The sequence below is a fragment of the Sorex fumeus genome, unplaced genomic scaffold (genome assembly GCF_029834395.1).
Source record: "Sorex fumeus unplaced genomic scaffold, SorFum_2.1 ptg000037l, whole genome shotgun sequence".
Lineage (NCBI taxonomy): Eukaryota > Metazoa > Chordata > Mammalia > Eulipotyphla > Soricidae > Sorex > Sorex fumeus.
This window is the reverse complement of record NW_026606094.1, coordinates 56,545,839-56,564,211: the sequence shown is the minus strand read 5'-3', so window position 1 is coordinate 56,564,211 and position 18,373 is coordinate 56,545,839. Positions and strand designations below refer to the sequence as shown.

At 38.0% G+C, this 18,373-nt stretch overlaps 1 protein-coding gene and 1 pseudogene across 3 annotated transcripts in view; both read left to right on the top strand.

Moving 5' to 3' along the window:
- Nucleotides 1–18,373, top strand: part of DGKB (diacylglycerol kinase beta) — an 808,203-nt gene that overhangs the window by 108,746 nt on the left and 681,084 nt on the right. The window lies entirely within an intron of this gene.
- LOC130027584 (Y-box-binding protein 1-like) lies at nt 14,260–15,261 on the top strand (annotated as a pseudogene).

Here is an 18,373-nt window from a genome sequence, read left to right as displayed (position 1 = left end):
TGGCCCCCTGGCGCCATGTAATCCCATCAGCGGCCAAGACTCAGAGACTATAAAGACCAGCGCGACATCTTATTATAACATCTTATTATCTCATTCCTACTTTGGACAAACTGGCAGGCTACCGAATGTAGCCTGCTCACACGGCAGAGTCTGGCAAACTCCCTGTGGCGTACCCAATATGCCAAATACCAGTAACAATGATGGGTCTCATTCTCCTAAAGAGTCTTGAATATAATCTCAGGGCTAGGATGAAGGAGACGTCACTGGGGCCTGCTCGAGGCAATTGACGATTAACAGGATGATTTGTGATTTGTGATTGTGATATCTTGGCAAGGTCCGTCCTGAAACAGAGTAGTCAGGCTGGGGGTATGGCTGTGATTTTGGATTGTAGAAACAAGCAGATCCTGGGGACTCTGCTTGGGTGGGCCCTAGGCCAACCCAACCCCCTCCAATTTACCCTGGTGTGTTAAGCCATAGGCGGGTTTGAGACTTACTATGGCTTTTGATCTCTTTTGAGATTTATTTATTTATTTATTAATGAGCTTGTGTGACTGAGCCGGAGGTGGTTTGTGTGCATGGCTCCCATGTACCTAACTTTTGGCTATTTAATTTCTTGGTAAACTTGGCCAAAAGCACAGCAGCAATTTGGGGTTATCAGGAATTCTGAAAGCACCATCAGGCTGATGATGCACTCGGCCCGCAGGTACAGGTTGACCCTCTGGTGGCACCATATCCCATATTAGAACAACTTTAGAAAGAACTGACACTTTTACTGTTATATTCTTATTAATATCTATATGTACTTAGTATCCTCTTCAATCATTGGTCTGAAGAATTTTCCCTATTTTGCAAGGTCTCACCTAATGAATTTTTCTTGTATCATTCTGTCAACTTACTAATGTTCTCTTAGACATTTAGTTCTATAAAAGCTAGACTAGATATACCTTTTATTTTTCTGTTTTGCCCAACAAACAGGAAGCCTTTAACTAAGGTTTTTGAGGTCAGTACGGTTTATATACTTGAAGTCTTCCAATTATATGACTTAGATCACCAGTCATTTATTCTTGAATTACTCTTGTCTTTTGCCTCCAGATCTATAATTTTGTCTTTCTTTCTCCCCCCTTTTTTTGACCTTCTAGGTAGTGCCCAGGATGCATGAGGGGCACTGCTTATAAGAGCCTAGTACTGTTTGGGGTCAGCAACAATTCAGTTCCACCAGGGCTACCCTCTCATACTTCATGCAGTGTTAAGATTCAAACCACAAATCTCTGCATGTCCACACACACACACCTCACTCCCGGCCTCTATGACAGATAATTTCCTTCTTGCTCTCTCTCTCCTTTTGGGCTTTATGGCTTTCAATTCAAATAATGAGAGGCATTATGTTTGGTCCTTAGTCTATTTTCAGCACACATCTGCCATCCTGAGCCATCCCTCCAACCATAATGACTTAGTGATCCCTTATTTATCCCTGCTGCCTTCTCTCCCCCAGCTCATGAGCCAGGGTTCCTACCATGGAGCAATCTGGCCCTTGTCTCTACTTTCCTTGGGTGTTACTCTCCTATTATGTTATTTTATGTTTTACAAATGAGTGCAGTCATTCTATATCTGTTCCTCTCGTTCTGACTCATTTCACTTAACATGATACTCTCCATCAGACTATTTTTATTAACTCATCTGTGGACCACCCTTCATATTTTCTTTTGAAAATTCTTCTCTTTAAATTTGACTTCTAAGTGTTGGTCCATCTTTCAATTATGTTGCATTCTAAAATAGTTTTATCTTCTTTGTGATAGTCTATTTCAAGGTTTTAAGTATCACATGTGTAACTCTCAAGTTTAAATTTCAAACTTCCACCCTAAATATGCAGCTGTCTTTTTGACATATTAATTGGATGTTTGACTGACATTCCACATTTAACAGATCCAAGCAGAATTCTTGATCCCTTTCTACTTTATCAAAATAATACAGGAATAAAAAAAAGTCACTGTTCCTCCATTAGGTTATAACAATTTATGCCTTATTTCTTCATAACTAAGGGGGAAATATTCATTCAGACATGATGCTCATTTTTTTCCTCTTTCTCAAGATATACATTAGGTCTATTTTACCTCTAAAATGATTTCTCCATTTAAAGTTTTGCTATTTTTACTGTCAATCCAGTTACCAGTATTGAATTATGATAGTGTTCACTTACCTGGTCTTTATGTAACCCTCCCTGATCCTCCACAAAGAAGTCAGATAAATTTTTGGAAGTCTAAATTCAACAATTATTCTTTATAGGGGACTTAAAATTACATTTAATTGTGCATAAAGATAACATTTTCTTGTGAGTTTAAGATTGGTATGGACAGCCTTTGAGCCACCATACTTAGCCATCTAACATTATTAGTTTTTGCCCCCAGTGCTCAGCTATGCTGAATATTTAGTTTTATTTTTTAGATATATGTTTCTTTTAATTTTTTAAGACTGCTTCTTTTTCATCTTTCAGTACACAATCCAGATGAAGTTCTTCTATGATGTATTTTCTAGTCACTTGGAATTCTGCCCCTAATCATTTACTTTATCACAGTTAATGTGATTTGAATGTAGGTATTTGTTCTTTGATACTTATTTTAATCATTTGGATTTTGTACGTAATTTTCCCATTCGCACTTATTTTTTCAAACATGTAAATATAAAATTTAACATACAGTGGACGTTCCAATAAATGGATATACTAATTAAAAAGAGATCAACCAGAATTTGTTTTTCTCTTCCTTGCTTAACAATATCCAGTTCCATCCAAGTTGCAAAATATTGTGTGATTTCATCATTCTTTTGCAGCCGTGTCATATTCCATGATGCATTTTCTTTTACAAAACCCACTCACAACGCAGTCTCCATATACCCAGTCACTAGCTATAAATTAAAAATCCTTTGCTTCTATCTTATACATGTTTTAATTAATTTAAATATTTCAACAAGTTTTTCTTTTTAAACAAGATGTCCTGATAGTACTTGCAGAATAATTTTGTTTAAATTCTTTAAATTGCTCAAGGAAATTTCTGTTATTATCTAGGTGATTTTCAAGCTTTCTACATCTGTAAACCAGGTACCATTGGTTACTGACAACTGCTTTAGTCTGTTAACTCTTTTTTCTGTGGTACTCCTCCTCTTTTCTATTCCTTGAGTTTTCCCTCAATACTTACTCTATAGCAGCCAGATCCCAAGAAATAATTATTTTCATAGTATCAGTTGGCATAGAACACCACTGCCAAGTTTTCTTTAGGATCTTAGCACTAATTGTAGTAAACTATACTTATAATAAACCTCATATTAAAATAAAGCTTGATATTAATAATTTTCTAAGCAACAAGATCTGCTCTATCAGTGTTTTATGATGAGTAGATGTTCTTTCTACATATTAATAGTATAAAGGAGCAGAGTTTTCTGTGTATATTTTTAAGGTGAATATAAATTTGGCTTAGGAGATTTTTGGTTGATCAAGAATATTATTTAAGTAAAATGTAACAAAAATTCATTAAAGCATAAAATACCATTAAATGATTTATGATAAAATGTTTCTTATTTCAACAGTGATTTTACACCAGGTAGTGCATTTAAAACACACAGACATACAACCACACACACACACACACACACACTCACTCACACCTGTTTTTCTTCTTTCTACCACTCTCATTCTTCATAAGTCTCTCTTCAAAGTTCCAATGTATTATATAGGTTAACAGAGTGAACAGTATTATGAAAAAAGTAAATATTTAGAACTATCATAATTTATAGTTTTTTTTAAATTATTACATTTTTGGTTGGTTGTATAATTAATTTCACTCTTCATTTAGTTTTTTTATTAATCTATCATGTTTATTAACATATTTTTTTAAAAAAACAACCTCTCAAAGCATATAGTATAATGATTAAAATATTTACTTAATGATTTGAGTGGCAGTGCAGTGAGTAAGGCACTTGTTTGATTCCCAGCAACACATAATGTCTCCTGAACACAGCCAGCAGTGACACTGAGAACAGAGTCAGAGTTACCACTGACTATGGAGCAAAAGTCTCCCAAGCTATGCCTAAAATGAAATGTCTGCTTTTGAATTTTGAAACTAAAAATGAGGCAACAATATGAAAGAAATTTTATCTTGGCTAATTAATTTTCTCATCTATAATATTTAGGTAATTATATATGTCATTTAATAAAATATTATTGTTTACTATTGGTAGTTGTTCATATTGATCTATAAGTCAGTTGATTTGTCCAAATAGACTAGAGGCTCTGCCTTAAAGCTATATGTATTCTGTGTACATTTACTCCTCATTGTTATACATAATGAGACACTATATTTGTTTTTTTAGATGTTGGGAAGATATTGTGAAAAAGAAATCAAATAATTAAAGAAATAAAATCAATAAATTAATGTATTTTTGGCACCTAGTAATTATGGAATAAAGATTAAGGGAAACCAAAAAAAATGGAGACAGGACAAGCATAAAGATATGAAGGAATAGTCTCAATCAGTGGTTTTCTATTTCTGATCCATTGACATGTGATGGTCTGTTGATGCAGAGAATTTGAATAGTTCTGGTTTACCAGCTTGGTTACCATTGCAGATCTGTGGAATGGTATGCAGGATAGCCTGCAGGTACATAAGAAGATCACTGGACAAAGATCAAATGCAATACCTGCCACTTTATATTAACTTTGATATTGAGTAATTATTTGCCTGCTCTATGTCTGACAGTCTCAGTACTCCTTCATGATACCATTAACTCTAGTTGTTTAGATTCTACCATTCCTAACACAAAGATTTTGACCTTACAATAATTCAAATATAGCTTCAACTTCAATTAACATGCACTTGTCTGTCTTTATTCCCTGTTCCTCACTTGTGAAATGGAATCTTTCACTTGACAACTGAAAGTTGGATTTAAATTTCGACTGACAAAATAGCATGACTGAAAAAAATCTTAGTTTTTTATCATCATGAGTTATTTTATACTTCCTTTCTTCATGTTCTCTACTCAGAACCTTATCTAGAAGTTTTCTGACACTGTAGCAAGATGGAAGGAAGCTTACGGAAAAACATTACCTGCAGGAGTCTAGTGGGCTGTTTTTTGGGAAACATAACTGCTACCCCGTCAGGCTTAATTATTGCTCTCCCTTTATGTAGGCAGTTTGGCATTCTCTTCATTGCCTGCTGTTCAAGATTCTAGAACTGCATATATTACAGGGGGTAGAGTTAAGTGTTTGAATTAATAATGAATAGAAATGGGACCACCCCTGATTCAGACGTTTTATTTATATTTCTGGAAAATACCGTTAAGCTACTTTCAATAGCTAATTGTAGGAGGATTAGTGACAATGGCACGATTTCCCTTGATATTTTTGATACAAATGTGTTTAGTTGTTAAAGGCCCACCTCCAATAAATCTATAGAGCTTTAAAACACTTAAGAATTTTATGTTCAAATCTTCTGGAACATTGGTATTATCACAGTTTCCTAGCAGAAGTCACGATTTGTGTGCCCAAGAGAAAATCTGGAGTTTATCCCAGTTGGTATCTGGGTTGCTCTCTCTTATATTACCACATAGTAGAGAAATTCAGAATTAGACTTGGCAGATACATGACACGCCTACTGATTTTTGTTGTTGTTATTACCAGAATTCAGTCTTGCTATCAGCAACATGCTATGATTTGTGTGATTTTGAATATGCATGTACATTGTGTTATTTAATTCACTGGGAAGCTATTAAAAATGGATATTACTTTGCACTGCATCATTATTAGCAATACCAGTTGCAGGGATATGGGAATTGATACTAAGTACAAAATTGGTTTTGGCAAAATAACATTGTACCACTTGTGTTTATTTTGGATGAAATTGTACATTTTCCTCATAATAAGAAAGTATATTAATATAAATATGTAACTTTTCACAATTACTGCAAAGGTTTAGTTATTAGATACCCCTTAAAAGAAAAAATATTTAAAACATTATGAGTTAAATTCCAATATTTATTCAGTTTTGTTTTTTTAATCATTTCTTTATTTATTTTGGTGAGAAGGGAAAAGTTAATCCCAAGAAGCTTCTATGCTTTTTCTTTTATATATTTAAATATTTAATTACTAAAAATATTTCATGTTTGTCTAAATTTTATTTTTCAACTAAAGACAACTTCTTTTTGCTTGAGTTTTTTGCAGTTTAATTTTTACTCTATTGTAACCAGATCTGTTTTATGATAGATAAATTAAAACGTGTAATATTTTTCAAACCATGAGATGTACTCCTACTGGACAATCAAAATATCATAATGACATTTATCACCTATAAGGGTGTTTTTTTTAGAGCCCGGCAAGCTACCGAGAGTATTCGATATGCCAAACACAGTAACAACGAAGTCTCCAATGGAGACGTTACTGGGCCCGCTCGAGCAAATCGACGATCAACGGGAGGGCCTTTACCTTTACCTTTTAAATCAACATCATCAGAAATCAAGGTTAAAATCACTGATAGAGATTGTAATCAAATTAAACAAGACATAAACTTCAGGATATTCTTATCCATTAGCTATTTTCTAAAGTTTTATATGTTGAAACTAGACCTAAGTCTTAGTTGAGATTTAAAATCAGGAAAATATGAACCAGAGACACTATTCAGCATACTGAAATAGTAGTTCCAGTGATCAGGTATGATTCCTGAGCACAGAGCCAATTATTGCCTCTGAGCACTGATGGGTGTGACTTCAAGAAGAAAAAAAAATAGTAGATGTGGTCAGATAAACCTTTTGTGCCAGGGACAAACACTGAAGAGAACCTACTGCTAAGCGTTCTTTGAACCTGGGGAAGGAGCATAGCATGGGGACTTAGTTGTTGAGCTGAAGATGCATTTCTAGGTACAAAGACCGAGGAAGAGAAACTCTGGGTGAAGCTGGAGCTTTCACAGGAAACTGCTGGCATCCCATGTCAGCCCCTCAATGAGTAATGGCAAACAGCAGTCAGTCAAGGAGACAATAAAGTCAAGATGGGAACAAGCACTAACACTTGTAATTATATCAACCAACAAAATAATTAAGTCAGGGAAAAGATATAGTGAATATGAAGGAAGAATAAATGATACATTTGGATATTTAAATTCCACAATAAGAGAAAAGTAATTGATCAGAGATATAAATAAATTATATATACATATATATTTTCATGTGGGTGGATCATCTGGAAACCCGCCCCCAACCCCACAGTGTTCTGACTTTGCATTTCTGGAAGAATGCAAGAAGATCCACAGCCATACAATTACATATGATATTGTGATCTTGAAAATATTTTTTCATGTTTTAATAAAAATTATGTGAAGGAATTTTTATTGAAGATAGTATTATAAAGCAATAGAAATATTGACTCAAAATGGCTAGAATGCATTAGATGTGTATATTTGTTTTAAACTGTAAAGTGCATTTTACAGTTGATACAAGTAGCTTAATATTCTAATCAGGATTTCCAATACAAATAATTTAATACTAGAACAAAAATTCCCAGATTTTTCTATCTTAGTACTTTTTATTCTTTTATTCAAGTTAAAATACTTGGTAGATAGTTATAAAACATATAATAAGGTAGGTGTAACAGCTACAACCAATGTCCAGAGGATAAATAAAAAATTTTTTTTCTGTGGTTTGTTCTTAAGAAAGAAGATGTCAGGGTGTTTTAAAAAGCCATTTGTTTTCCCATGTTAATTGTGGCATTATTAACAATAGCCAAGATCTGAAATAAACCAAGTGTCCAATAACAAATTACTGAATGAAAATGTTGGTATATATACACAATGGAATACTACTGAATCATAAGAAAAGATTAAATCTTGTAATTTCCATGGTGTAATTAGAGAGTATCCTACTGATTGAAGTCAGCCAGTAGAGAGAATTAGATATAGAACATAGAGAATTATGTTTCTTTATATCTCTGGAATAAGTAATAAAAATTATATATGTTTAGCATATATATGACATATATATACAGAATTATAGGAACATATGTACACAATATATACACACATGTTATATATATAATCACATACACAATTATTACTGTATCACTGCATCACTGTCATCCTGTTGTTCATCAATTTACTCAAGCGGGCACTGATAATGTCTCGATTTGTCCCAGCCCTGAGATTTTAGCAGCCTCTCCTTACTCATCTTTCCCAAAGAGTGGAGACTATTTCAGGGCCAAGGGAATGAGATGTGTTATAGTTACTAGTTTTGGCATATTGAACATGACATGGGTAGCTTGCCAGGCTCTGCCTGTGCGGGCGGGATACTCTTGGTAGCTTTCTGGGCACTCCAAGATATATATATATATATATATATATATATATATATATATTCTGTTGCCTACTGTATGAAATCCATCAAACCTGGTGTGGTAATTATGGACAATGAGTAGGAAATGTCCCATGAAGGTAGCTGTGCAGTCTGGAAAGTGGCCTGGAGCATGGCGAGAGTTGTTTAGTGGAGGTTGGCTGATGGGGCTAGTCTCTTGGACCAGGGAGGGCTCTTACCCGCCCCCCCCCCTTTGTAGCTCCCTGAGTGGAGACAGCCTGGTGCGATTCTTAGCATACACAATTATAGGGAACAAAATAATTTACTGAACTGATTATATTACTGGAGAGAAGTGGACACTGTGATGGAGGGTGTGTTATTGATACAATCTGTGCAGCAAAATTATCTTTAACAGCATTATAAATCACAGTTTCCCAGTAAAAATGGGGCTTGGGGAGGTAAATCAACATGTTAGCAAACATTACCTCACAAATTGTCACTGTCCCTGTCCTCCCATTGTTCATCGATTTGATCGAGTGCTCCCAGTAACATCTCCATTGGAGACTTTTGTTGTTACTGTGTTTGGCATATTGAATACATCATGGGTAGCTTGCCAGGCTCTGCTGTGCGGGCGAGATACTCTCAGTAGGTTGCCGGTCTCTTCAAGAGGGGCGGAGGAATCGAACTCGGGTTGGCCATGTTGGCTGCGTGCAAGGCAAACGCCCTACCGCTGTGCTATCGCTCCAGCTCACCTTGCAAATTAATAGTAAAAAACAAATAATCTTCATAAAGTAAAAACAAACAGAAGAAAAGCCATCTTCTCCAGCCCAGAATATATATATTTAGTGACTGAGAGAATAGGGCAAGCATAAGATCATGAGGTCAATCTACAGAGAGGTCATGTACACCCAGGTGATCCTTAAGAGCCCCATTGAACTTGACCCCGCAGAAAGTGGAAACCAGTTTTTAAAAAGTTGAACTTTGGGGCTGGAGTAATAGCATAGTGGGTAGGGCATTTGTCTTGCATATGGCTAATCATTGTTTGATTCCCAGCATCCCATATGGTCCCCCGAGCACCGCCAGAAGTGAATCTTGAGTGGTTGAGCCAGGAGTAAACCCTGTGCCTTGTTGGGTGTAACCCAAAAAGAAAAAAAAAATGCAGTCTCTGCCTTTTCTAGAAGCTCACCATGGAGGAGACTCCCCTCACAATTCATTAAATGGATTGGATCATATCACTCAGCCATGCCTGGATTATACAAATTTTGTAGAATTAAAAAATGAACCTACATATAATTTCCAAACTAACTGGACTTCCTTCTCTGAAAAAAATTCACACATCAAACCTCTGAAAATATACCTTTTTTTAAAATAGGAAATGTCCCCAATTGCAGGGTACAATTCCTTGATTATTCTAGTGCCTCCCCAGGGTGTGGAATTTCCACTATGAGAATCACTGGCACTGTCATCTTCCAATAATCAAGATATAAATCAAAGCACAGAACTAAAAAAAAATCATAGCATGAGCTATCTTGATGTGGTTACATTAAATCAAACATAAGTAGAATAAATCCTTGAATAGAATTTTCTAAAATTAGAAAAAGAATTTTGAAAATTGTTCATCTACAGGAAATGCATAATATAATGATAGATTTCAACTCTATGTTCATATATAAGGCAAACCAAGATTTGTAAATATTGTAGCAGTTAGGCAAAATAACCGCTGAGTATATGTAAGAAGTGATATTTTTAAGGTTTTATTTTTATTTTTCTTATTTCACTTGCTATGGGATATACTACAGACATCTCCATGATTTATGCCAAGAAGTATGCCACCCCTAGTTTTTTTCTAAAGTATTTTTTGGTTTGTTTTTCTTTTCTATATTTTTCTATTTTTTAATTTTTATTAGTGAAACACCATGAGGTACAGCTGTAAAGTTACAGATTTTTGTGATTGGGTTTCAATTACACAATGAACAAATACCCATCCCTCCACCAGTGCCCATTTTCTACCACCATGGGTCCCAGTATCTCTCCTAACCCCCATCCCCCCCATCCCACCCTGCCTCTGTGGCAGGGCATTTCCTTTTGTTCTCTCTTTCTCTCCTTTTGGGTTCTGTGGTTTGCAAGACAGGCATTGAGTGACAATCATGTTTGCTCTATAGTCTACTTTCAGCATGCTTCTCCCGTCCTGGGAGGATCCTCCCAACACCTTTATTTGGTGCTCCCATCTCTATCTGAGCTCCCTTTTCCCCTAGCATGTGTGGCTGGCCTCCAATCCATGGAGCAAACCTCCTGGTACTAATCTCGGCCATTCTTGGGTGTTAGTCTCCTATTTTGTTACTTCATGTTCCCAAGATGAATGCAATATTTCTATGTCTATCCCTTTCTTTCTGAGTCATTTTGCTTAACATGGTACTTTCCATGTAGTACCACTTGTACGTAAATTTCATGACTTAGTCTTTTCTAACAGCTACATAGTACTCCATTGTGTAAATGTACCAACGTTTCTTTAACCAGTCATCTGTTCTGGGGCACTCAGGTTTTTTTTTTCCAGATTCTGGCTATTGTAAAGAGTGCTGCAATGAACAAACAAGTGCAGATGTCACTTTGACTATACTTTTTTGCTTCTCTGGGATATATTCCCAGGCGTGGTATTGCTGGGTCAAATGGGAGCTCAATTTCTATTTTTTTGTAAGAGTACTGCTATTAATTCAGCCACTGATTAGCTGATTGATTGGGCATGAACTCCACACCTTAATTTATTTATTAATTTATTTTTTTTCTTTTTATATTTATTTATTGAAACACTGTCGGAAAAATTACTAAGCTTTCAGGTTTAAGTCTTGGTCATACAATGATCAAACACCTTTCCCTTCACCATTACTCATTTTTTCACCACCAAGAACGCCACGCCAGTATACTCTCCTCCCACTCCTCCAAATGCCTGTGAGGCAGATGATTTCTACTTAACTCTTCTCTATATTGATTACATTCATTATTTTGACAAAAGATGCACCATTATTGTTTAGAATTTCCGCCCAAACAATTAAAATTGCTGAAAATGCATTGTGAAATATTTTGTTTTCTATAGCTGGTTATGAGAATCATATAATGTCACGCAGCCATGATTTTGTATTTCGGCAAAGAGCCAGATAATTACGAGATTGGTTTCTGTGTGTCTGGTGTTATGGCCATGCCGATGAACCACTCCTGGGGAGTAACTCATGACCTTGATAGGCCGTGAAGGACGTGCTGGTACCGCGCCCCTTCCCATGAGACTGCAGTTGCCCCTTCACCGCTGGCTCATACCTAGCTTTCCTATAAGCTCTGAGGTGGCGGCCACCTTGCTGCCAGGAAAGAAAAAGGAGGAAGGGAACAAAATCCTCTCCCTCCCGGGGAGGCATGTCATTGTAGTTTAATGCATGGTCCATTCACTTTTCTGCTGCAAGCTGCCAGGTTCTGGATTGAGTCCTTTTGCTTCTGGAGCCATGGCCATGCAAGAGAGCCGCTTGTGGGGGGCAACTCGTGACCTCGGTTGAGTGTGAAGGATGAGCCGGTACCGCCCTCCTTCCCATGAGCCTGCAGTTGCCCCATCACCACCAGCTCATACCAGGTTTTCCAATACACTCTGAGGTAGTGGCCACCTTGCTGCCTAGGGGGAGGGGAAGGTGGAAGGGAGCAACACCCTTTCCCTCCTGGAGGGGTATGGTGTCGTAGTTTAACGCATGGTCCATTCACTTTTCTGCCGCAAGCTTCCAGGCTGTGGATTAAGTCCTTTTGCCTCTGGAGTGATGGATGTGCCAGAGAGCCGCTTGTGGGGGGCAACTCGTAACCTCGGTAAGGCGTGAAGGACGAGCCGGTACTGTCCTCCTTCCCATGAGACTGCAGTTGCCCTTTCACTGTTGGTTCATACCTAGCTTTCCAATAAGCTCTGAGGTGGCCGGTACCTTGCTGCAAGGATGGAAAAATGCGGAAGGGAACAACACCCTTTCCCTCCCGGGGAGGCATGGTATCACGATTTAACGCATGGTCCATTCACTTTTCTGCTGCAAGCTTCCAGGCTGTGGATTAAGTCCTTTTGCCTCTGGAGCCATGGCCATGGCAGAGAGCCGCCTGTGGGGGGCAACTTGTAACCTCAGTAGGGCATGAAGGACAAGCCGGTACTGCCCCCCTTCCCATGAGATTGCAGTTGCCCCATCACCGCCAGCTCATACCTAGCTTTCCAATAAGCTCTGAGCTGGCGGTCACCTTGTATGCAGTCCAGATGCATTTCTGCCAAAAGCCGCTGGGTTTCAAGATTTGTTTCTGAGTCTCCAGAATCATGGCTATTAATCAGCTTGTTCAGGAGCCAGAGAGGCCCGTTTGTAGGTGGCAACTCGGGGTCTCGCTGGGATGGGGAGAAAGAGTCGGCTCCACCCCCATGTGGTGATGCTCTGTGTGTCTTGTCACTGCAGGCCCAAACCTGACTGTCCAGTGGCAGTCCACCATCTGGAGGATGGTGGTCACCAGGACGCCAGGGGTAACAGGCCAAGGCACGAAACCTATTCCTGCCTGGAGTGGCCCAGCGCCAGTAACCTACTCCAGGAACAGGACGTATTTCTGCCAAAAGTCTTTGGGTTCAGAGATTCCTTTCTGAGACTCTGGGATCATGGCCATTAAGCAGTTTGATCAGGAACCAGAGAGGCCATGCCTCCAATTATATAGCTGAGCTGAAGATGGTTTGTGGGTGTGTCTCCCACATACCTAATTTTTGGCCATTTACTTTCTTGGTAAACTTTGCCCCAAGTTTTTGGGGTCTGGCCAAAGTCACAGCAGCAATTTTGGGGTATCTAAAAGTCTGACGTTGCTTCAGGCTGCTGATACACTCACCTAACAGGTATAGATTGACCTGCTGGCAGCACCATACCCCCAATTTCTATTTTTTTGAGAATCATCAATACAGTTTTCCAAAAGGGCTGAACCAGTCGGCATTCCAACCAGCAGGGAAGGAGGGTCCCTTTCTCGCCACATTCGCCAGCTCCGGTTGTTCTTTTGGATGTGGGCCAGTCTCTGTGGTGTGAATTGATATCACATTGTTGTTTTGATCTGCATCTCCCTGATGATTAATGATGTAGAGCATTTTCTCATTTGCCTTTTAGCCATTTGGATTTCTTCTTTGAGAAAGTTTCTTTTCATTTCATTGCCCCATTTTTTTGATGAGGTTAGATGCTTTCTTCTTGTGCAGTTCAACCAGTACCTTGTATATCCTTGATATCAACACCTTGTCAGATGTGTATTCAGCGAATATCCTTTCCCATTCTGTAGATTGTCTTTGTATTTTGGTATAGTAAAGTTGCAGGCTATAAAATCATTACCCAAAAGTCCATGGCTTTCCTATATGCACATAGTGAAAAAGAAGAAAGTAACATGAAGAAAACAATTCCTTTCACAATTGTGGCCCAGAAAATCAAGTACGTAGGAATCAGCTTAACTACAGGAGTAAAGGGCCTGTACAAAGAAAAATACAAAACGCTACTTCAGGAAATAAAAGAGAACACGAGGAAATGGAAAAATATCCCCTGTTCATGGATCGGGAGAATTAACATTGTCAAAATGGCAATACTTCCCAAAGAACTGTACAAATCCAGTGTGATCCCTAGTACAATACCCATGACATTCTTCAAAGAAATGGAGCAAACACTCTTGAAATTTATATGGAACAATAAGCCCCCACAATAGGTAAAGCAATTCTTGGGAAAAAGAAAATGGGAGGAATCAACCTCCCTAACTTCAAACTCCACTACAAAGCAGTAATAATTAAAACAGCATGGTACTGGAACAGAGGCAGAGCTGTTGACCAATGGAACAGGATTGAATATACTGACATCTCCCCCCAAGCATGTGATTTTTTTTTTCAAAAAAAGGTCCCAGTCAGTATTACTGTAACCATGAGCAGCGATGCCAAGAATCCCAGCCGCCCATGGTCCGCAGTACTGCCGACACCAGCCCCACACCACGGTCGGCAGTGCACTGAGCCGTGGACGCCAGGGCCTTACATAGGCAGATCCTACTGGTGGGGACAAGAAGATCATGGCAACCGTGGTTAGGGGAACAGTAAAATGGTTCAACGCACAGAACAGATATTGTTTCATTAACAGTAATGACACCTAGGAAGATGTATTTGTAGGTCAGAGCGCTGCAAAGAAGAATCACCCCAGGAAGTACCTTGGCAGTGTGGGAGATGCAGAGAATGTGAAGTTTGATGTTGAAGTTGAGAGGAGCATGCCAAGGCAACAAACGTTCCTGGTCTGGTGGAGCTCCAGTGTAAGACCATAAATATGCAGCATCTCAGAACCCGGATAGACATAGCAAAGGTCCTCATGCAACTGCCAGTAGACTTAACAGAATAATTCGAGTGGGAGAAAGAATAAGGGGTCTCCAAAGCCAGGCCCAACACCACTGGCCATACCGCAGGCAATGGTTCCCACTTTACTACAAATGGAGACTTGATGGGCATTCACTGCTTTATTCCACCCTCATGTACAGGCAGAATTGATTGAGAGTGCTGACAACCAGGGTGTAGGAGAGTAAGGGAGACCAGTGAGACAGAATATGGGTTGAGATTATGAACCACGATTCCACAGGGGCCTTGCTCACCAAAGACAACCTAAAGAGGACATCAATGAAGAAGATAAGGAAAACCAAGGAGATAAGACCCCAGGTCAGCAGCCACCTCAACATAGGAACCACAGCAACTTCAATTGTCAGTGCAGACGCCCATAAAACCCTAAACCACAAGATAGCAAAGAGAAGACAGCAGCCTATCCGGCAGCTGAGAATTCATCCTCTCCGAAGCTGATCAAGACAGGGCTGAGTAAATGCTATGCTGGCTTACCATCTTTGCCATCACCTGGTTTAGTCATCCAACAAAAATCAAAGAATATGAAATTCAAGCAATAACAAATGGATACAAGATTGGAGGTGAAGAACTTAAGTACTTGCTTTTTTGCCCATTGAACTGATAACGAGAACTCTCTGCATTATCCATGCAGCATGGGATTTTTTATTATTTTTTATTATTTTGTCTCTTTTTGGTAATGACAAACACGTTTTTAGAAAAATGAGGAAAAAAAAAAGGAAGACTGTTTTTTCTTAATACACCTTTAGAATTTTTAAAATTATTTCCTATCTGGTCAAGTTGAGAATTTTAATACCTCATTTTCAACTTGTTATGAAAAGTTTACAACTTGATTTTTTCCCAAAAAAAGTCCAACTGCACACACCTGTGAATAAAAGTCTTGAATTATTTTTAAAAATAAGGGGAAAAAGTTAGCAATTCAAAACAAGAGTTAGAAAGTATGAAACATGGACCAGAGAGAATTATAGGGTACTTGGTACCGACATTTTTGCAGCATATCCAATTACCTACATGTAGGTAACATGTTGTTCCCCAGGCACCATCAGTAGTAATCTCTGAACACAGATCCAGGTAAAAACCCTGAGCACAGCCAGACATGGCTCTCAAACTAAAACAAACAACAAAATAATGGAAGATGAAAATGAATATAGAATTGATTGCCTTATTCTTGTTTTACTGTCTCAGTTTAGTAAAAATAAACCATATTAATTAAGCTCAGTTTGATGTAGTCAAAAAAAAGGAAAAGCAATTAAAATTGGCAAAAAGAAACATAAAAGAGGGAAGCATTTTATTAGGAGAAAGTATGGGATGATTACTCAATTGCTGTGTAGTCATCAATCAGTAGATATTCCAGGAACATTCAGATTAATGGGTTATATTGCAATACACTTTGTTCCATGTCAGTCTTTCTCATTATTAATCATGTTTGTGATAATAATTCTAAGATCAATCTTTATCAGAGAAAGTGGTGAAAAAATCACGATAGTCACAATATGAAGGTAACTTCTGTATTGTGTTTGAAGAAAAAATAAATGCTGAATTGTTTATAACTGTATGCACACAAATATATATATATATATATATATATATATATATATATAGGCTGGAGCGATAGCACAGCAGTAGGGCATTTACTTCCATGCAGCCAACATGGCCCACCCGAGTTCAATTCCTCCGCCCCTCTTGGAGAGCCCGGCAAGCTACTGAGAGTATCTCGCCCGCATGGCAAAGCCTGACAAGCTACCCGTGATGTATTCGATATGCCAAACACAGTAACAAAAAGTCTCACGATGGAGACATTACTGGACCCCCTCGAGAAAATCAATGAACAATGGGAGGACTGTGACTGACTGATATATATATATATATTTTTTTTTTCATTTTAAAACTGCTAAATGAAATACCAGAATGGAAGATACACTAAGTGTGCTAGAAATCTGGGCAATGAAAGTCTTTGGAATTTTTCTGGTTATTAATAAAATTAAATTATGCTTCTCACAAATCTTTAAATGCTGTAACTATGGCTTTAATAAAATTAGAGAACGGTCTCTTTGTGTTATGAGTGTCAATACTTAAGGTTTTGTGAGTGTCTACCTCCTCAAGTTTAGAAATTACTTGGTACATTATTTTTCTTGTTTGGATCATTTATCCTCAGAACCATATATACTATAAGAAAATATTACAATAGAATGGGATTTGTGGATTAGGGATAAAAAATAACTGTATATAGGGGAAGCTCTGATGCAAAATTACTAAGGTGCAATTTCATAAGGCTAAATTAAGCTTACCAAGCACACATGGTATTTTAGTTGTTGAACTTGTATTGCTTTAAAAATGTGCCTTTAATATCAAAAATAGTTCACGTGTGGGAGTGGAGAAAAACGAATAGAGTGAAAGGAGTGGAAAGATTGAAGTTCAGAGTTTCTGACATGATAAAATTTAACAAAAATTTTGAAACTGATAAAAGGATTCTGGAATCCAGAGGTGTAATCTCTAATAATCTATAGGTACTTTTAGTTTTCAAGATAAATATGTATGCAAATATTTTGTATTTTATTTATTTTGATTTGGTTGACAAGAAAATACGTTTTAGGGGTCCTAGTTGGCATCTATCTTAAATATGTTATTATCACAGCACCCCAAATTTTGAGTATCAACATTCTTTCACCACAATCTATTGGACCCTGATTCTTGCAATTCTATCCCTTTTACTCTCTGTAATTTATTCTGAGGTCAGGACCCAAATGTTTGCTTTATTTTGATTTTGAATATTCCAATATTTTGCTTCTCTGTAGCCCACACATGAGTGCCTATCTGGTATTTGTAATTTTCTGACTTATTTTTTCTGTATAACTGACTCCTATTCCATTTGTGTTGTCGCAGATAAGATTATATGATGCCATCATTTACAATGGCTGGTTAGTATTCCATTGTGTGTCTGTGAGACCCACACACACTGAATTGGGAGTTGTTGCTGAGTAACATGGATGTGGCTTCCAAACATAAGAGAGTTGTAGAGGGGAGAGGAATAGAGAGGGAGGAAGAGAAAGAGAAAGAGAGAGAGAAAGAGGGAGAGAGAGAGTAGGGAGGGAGGGATGGAGAGAGGGAGTGAGGAAGAAACAGAGAAAGAATGAGTAGTTAGAGCAGATTATAGCTTGGTATTTATTTCCATACTTCTCTCACTGATACTTCCTGAGCAGGTTACTTTCTTCTTAACAGGTGTTCCACAGGGGAGAGTCTTATTTGAAGAACAATATATTTTTATATGTATTTCAAAATGATATATGTTTAGGCTGGAGCGATAGCACAGCGGGTAAGGCATTTGCCTTGCACACAACCAACATGGTCGACCCGAGTTTGATTTCTCCACCCCTCTCCAAGAGCCCGGCAAGCTACCGAGAGTATCTCCCCTGCATAGGAAAGCCTGGTGAGCTCCCCGTGACATATTCGATATGCCAAACACAGTAACAACAAAGTCTCATGATGGAGACATTGCTGGGCCTGCTTGAGAAAAATTGATGAACAGCGGGAGGACAGTGACAGTGATATATATTTAAAATTATTTCTAGAAAATGTTACTTTTAGAGAATATAGTACAGATGGTAGGATGCTTCCTTGAGGGCAGCCAACTCAGTTTGATCCCCTAGCACCCCT